Source organism: Pleurodeles waltl, chromosome 9, assembly GCF_031143425.1.
Source record: "Pleurodeles waltl isolate 20211129_DDA chromosome 9, aPleWal1.hap1.20221129, whole genome shotgun sequence".
NCBI lineage: Eukaryota > Metazoa > Chordata > Amphibia > Caudata > Salamandridae > Pleurodeles > Pleurodeles waltl.
This window is the reverse complement of record NC_090448.1, coordinates 450,365,178-450,370,175: the sequence shown is the minus strand read 5'-3', so window position 1 is coordinate 450,370,175 and position 4,998 is coordinate 450,365,178. Positions and strand designations below refer to the sequence as shown.

Here is a 4,998-nt window from a genome sequence, read left to right as displayed (position 1 = left end):
GACTAAACTGGTGTTGGATAACAATGTCTTCTTACACAATGGCAACTGGTTTAGACAAGCACAAGGAGTTACCAATGGGGCCACATTTTCTCCATCATATGCAAACCTGTTTATGGGACATTTTGAGAAACATCATCTTTTGTCTGCCTGTCCATTAGAGGTTTTGGGACACATTCTTTACTGGTGTAGATACATAGATGACATCTTTGTAATCTGGACAGGTACTTAGAAAGAATTAGACTTCCTGTTTAACCACTTCAATGATAATTGTTATAACCTTAGTTAGTTCCAAACAGATTCAGTATTTTGTTGTTGTCTTGAACACTGAAAGTACCAAAATCATGTCTAAATTGAATAGTAAGCCTACAGCCTGCAACTTCATTCTACATGCTCACAGTACCCATCCCCATACTCAGATCAATGCAATCTTCATAGGAGAAATGACTAGAATACAATGCAATTGGAACAATGACCTGATCTTCACACAGGAACCTAACTCACTGGAACAATGCTTTCGACAAAGTTTAGCGTTGTATCGTATTTTAAAACAACAATGGCATCTACTTTTATTGGCTGCAACCCTTTATAAGGCGTTGGCTAAGAGGCCCCAAATTACTCTTAACAGGGGAGTCTCCCTGAGAAATAAACTATGACCATGCTTTATTGAGCCAGCTTCACATAGGAAGAGCAATGTCTGGCTGTATAACAAACCATTGGGCTTTTACAAATTTCTGTGTTGTACCATTTGTCAATTTGTGTTGGATAAAAAGATAAATTTCTCTTACAATTCCAACTGAATTTTTCACATACGTCAATTCATGAATTGCCACACCAAATATACAGTTTATTGAATTATTTGTAAATGTGGAAACCGTTATATAGGCATCACTATTTGGCCCTTAAAAGAACTGATACAGGAACATATTAGGGCTATCATAAATGATAACCCCAGCTACCCATTGGCTGTACATTACAACTCTGTACATACGGGGTCAGAGGTAATAGACATCAGGTTTCGTGGAGTAGCTCAGGTCACTAATAACCCTAGGGGTGGTGACAGAACTGGAGCCCAAAGGAAGTGTGAAGCAAAATGGATTGTCAAATTATGGATGGTAGACAAAGGGTTAAATACCATGTATTTCTGTAAAACATGTAAAAGACCCTGGTCTTCATCGTTTGCTGTTTTCTTTCAAGTTGACACCACGTTTACTCAGTTTTGTAATCGGCCTTAGGCTTATTATAGTACATGACAGTTTTTACCAGTTACGGTTTTATGCGTTGTGGCTGTTTGGCACTCTCCTCTGTTTATTATTAGATGTCCGTGTGACTAATATTGATTTTTCCACCTATTAGTTATTACAACCAGGAGACCATTGACACCTTTCATGTTTGTGTTTCGTTATGTTTGTATTCTGTTGATTTAGTACTCCACTATAGACTGAGTATTATTGGGACCTTTTTTCATTATCTTATTTAGGGCAGTGGACAACTGAGTTGCTTGCATTTTGTTTTGGCTTTTACTGGCAGTCCCGAATTTCTGTAGTCCTGCCTCCATCTCTACAGTCTTACCAGGAAGTACACAGTGGCAGCTCTTTGATTACACAATGCCGAAATAAGAAGTTGTTGTTCAAAAAGGTATGCAAGGTGAATAGTTTTTACGTTTTCCTAGGCAGAAGGTAAATATTCATTGAATGCAATTGTTTACAGTGATTTTATGTGGGAGTGTGTGCAGTATTACTTGATTTTGGTATATTGGTGTTTGCGTCTCTTTAAAATTAGTCACTTGACTCAGCCACGTTATTAACTGCACCCAAGTCTGGTGCTCAGTCACTACTAATGAGCAGGAGCGGCTCGCAGTAGTAGCAGGGGGTGGGTCAGTGCACGGGGATAATTAATAAAAAAAAAAAACTTACCTAAATCATCGCACCATCCTCCGTAACCACCACGCTTCTCCTCTCCTGCGTGCAGGCTACATGCACAGGCTCCCAGCCTGCCCTGCAGCCAGTCCTAGCATCAGGATTGGCTGGGAGCACCCAGCCAGGATGCTCCTGGGCAGACTGGGAGCCTGTACAGGCTCTCTCCAGCCCAGCAACACAGTTGCTGGGCTGGAGAGATCGTTCTGCGCATGTATGTTTGGCCAGTCCGAGACGACCGGCCAAACATACATGCTCAGTAAGCGGGAGCACTGTGCACTCCCCGACAGTGCTCGTAAGAGCCTGTCGACTGCCCCTTTTTCTAAAAACACTAATAAACATAGTTTATTAAAGTTTTTAGCAAAAGGTTTTCAGCAGCTGCTGCTGGTGGGGGGGGTGATGTTCTTCCGCCCTGATGGAGGAGCCGCCCATGCTATTGAGTCCTTTTTCCACTGTGGTTAAACTTTTTCTTCTGAGGGAGATATTTTCAGGTCCCTTCCTTTTTCACTGATTGTATTTACTTATGGCCTGTATATACTTTTATTATGGGAAGTGATTTTTACATTTGCAGTACGCTGTACACCTACGTTCTTTTCATGTTGTCCAGTGAATTGTTTTAGTTGGAACTTCCTCCATTTATTATTTGTTAAAATTTACCTTGGCCTCAAATACATAGGAGGCACGACTCCTGTTGTGTTTAGGGACCCCCAGAAGTAGATATTGGTTCCTCAGGCCGGGGAAAACAACAAATCATACAAGGAAAAACTGCACAGGCAAACAAACTTAGCTTTCTCTGCTAAATATTTTACATATGCTAATGGCTCAGGCAATATAACAAATCTTTCTCACCTCTACTTTATTTCACATTGTATTGCATAGCATTTAGTAGTTTTGTCTTGCATCATATTATCAAGCTTTATATCTAATCTCTGCTAAAAAAAAAATCTTGTCAAAAACTGAAAAACACCATACCATTCTCTACCACTCATTCAGCCTCATACATGCCACACTCGCACTACACACATTCATCAATCTACTTTAACAACGTATCAAGATAACAGCTTAAAATCTTATCAAAACATACTATATACAATTTCATTCAGCCTACGATAGATTAGAACTGTAATTGGAATTCATCAATTCTTCAATCATATAGTCATTGGTTATTCTATGTTTCCTCCTTTAATTTTCCTTTTAATTTCTATGATTTAAGTCATGTTTGCCTCAATTGTGGCATCAATTGCAATTACTATTGAATGTGTGGCTTCATTCATTTCAGTTTCATTACTGTGACATCTGTGGCTTCATTAATTTCTGTTTCGGAAAATACAAAGGTGAGTGTAGGGTAAGCAAAGCTTATCCATGTAGTATACATATATTAGTAGAATTGGACAATGTGAAACCAGAGAACCTGGGATTAATTCCAGGATTAATCGCAGCTTCCCCACTTTACCAAGTTGTGTGATCGTAAGCAATTGTTTTATTTCACTTTCCCTTCTTTTTTTCATAATCAGGATAGGATGTCATAAATCATCACTTCAGGATGTGTACCATCCAAAACCTTCTCCTGTGTTTGATTTAATACACTGTAATGTTGTTCATATATAATAGGAACCTAGGCTACTCAAAGAGTGTACAGAACAACTGTCTTGCCTCTTCAGTTCACTATTGACATTGTTGTCAGGGTATGGGTAAGAATGATTGTGTAACAGGAATGCCATTACAGGATTTCCGCCGGCAAAGATGATTACCGGGGCAACCTCCAATGGCGTCACAGGGAAGTGCCCCGGGTGCACTTCAAGAGGAAGAAATCCGGCAACCTCAGGAGACTTCTGGGGTCAGAAGGACTCGAGCGGGGGAGAAGACACAGAAGAAAAAGAAGATGCGAGCAGGCTACAGTCGTAACGGAGAGACAGCATGAGCAGGGGAAAAGAGCGAGGAGAGTGAGGAGACGCGTAGAGGGTACAGCAGAAGGAGAGAGGCAACGCGAATGAAGAAGAAGATGCGGAGGAGCGAGGAGATGTGGAAAGGCAGGAGGGGAGAGGCAACACGAGAAAGGAAGAGGACAGAGAGAGGAGTTGCGACGGAGAGAATCAAAGAGTGAGACCGGGCACAGGAAAAAAGGAGCCTGACATCAGAAAGCCCCGCCAGGTTCCTGGAGGGACGTGGCTGCACAAGGTACGATCCTATTTGCTTAAAGGATCTCCCATTGGGGTTAAGGAGGGAGGAGAGAGGGTGAGGGGATGACCAGGGGAACTAACCCTGTAAAGAAGAGGTGGGTTAGATGGGAAAAGGGGAAACATCTTGTCACGAGCGCCTATGCACGCCTTACACGTGTGACACCTGAGTGGTCCCTCCTCAAATCCCCACTCACTCCCTTCCCTGGTGAACCTGTCCTATACTTTATCTAAATACATCACCTACCTGATATCTGGTTTCCCTCTCTTCCTCCTAAGGCACGCCGGTCTGAAGCAGGATTCGACTCCAGAGGAGGGAAGAAACAACCTAGGAGAGAAAGGAAGAAGATTAGAAGGGGCCTTAGTATGTCATAACCATCTTGTCTCTAAAAAAATACACAAGAAATAAAAAGAACATGCAGAAAAACCCCAATTATAGTCAGTGTCCCATCTATTACGTACAATATTTGCCACCTACAGATTGTTTTTAAATTCATGTTTGAAACTATCATTTTTAAATTAATACTTCTCAGAACACCGATATAATCAGTTGTGCTATAGTGAAGAGGTTTGTTCTGCATGTAAATTAAATAAAATTTTCAAGATATTATCATATTGTTACACTTTTACTACAAGATGTGTTTAAAGTCAAGGTGTTTCTGACGTTAAGTGGTGCAGGACTCCCTAATCCCTTCCTTTGGTTAACACCAATTAACGTTTTAATGAATGTTTGCCTGTTTATTTACCATTTTTTATTGTTATTCATGTAAAGTGCAGCCCAGTGCTCCTGTCGACCATTGGGCCGCATAAAAAGGTCATGAGGGCCGCATTTGACTCCCTGCTGTAATTTGAGTAACAAGGGCCTAAGGTGTACTATAAGCCTCCTACATCGTATACTTCCTCAACAA

The 4,998-nt window shown here is 41.1% G+C and overlaps 1 long non-coding RNA gene across 1 annotated transcript; it reads left to right on the top strand.

Moving 5' to 3' along the window:
- Window positions 1-3,694: 3,694 nt before the first annotated feature.
- LOC138258644 (uncharacterized) lies at window positions 3,695-4,700 on the top strand. Its single transcript, XR_011198477.1, has 2 exons — window positions 3,695-4,091; window positions 4,370-4,700. It is a non-coding gene; the product is annotated as an uncharacterized lncRNA (long non-coding RNA).
- Window positions 4,701-4,998: the final 298 nt, after the last annotated feature.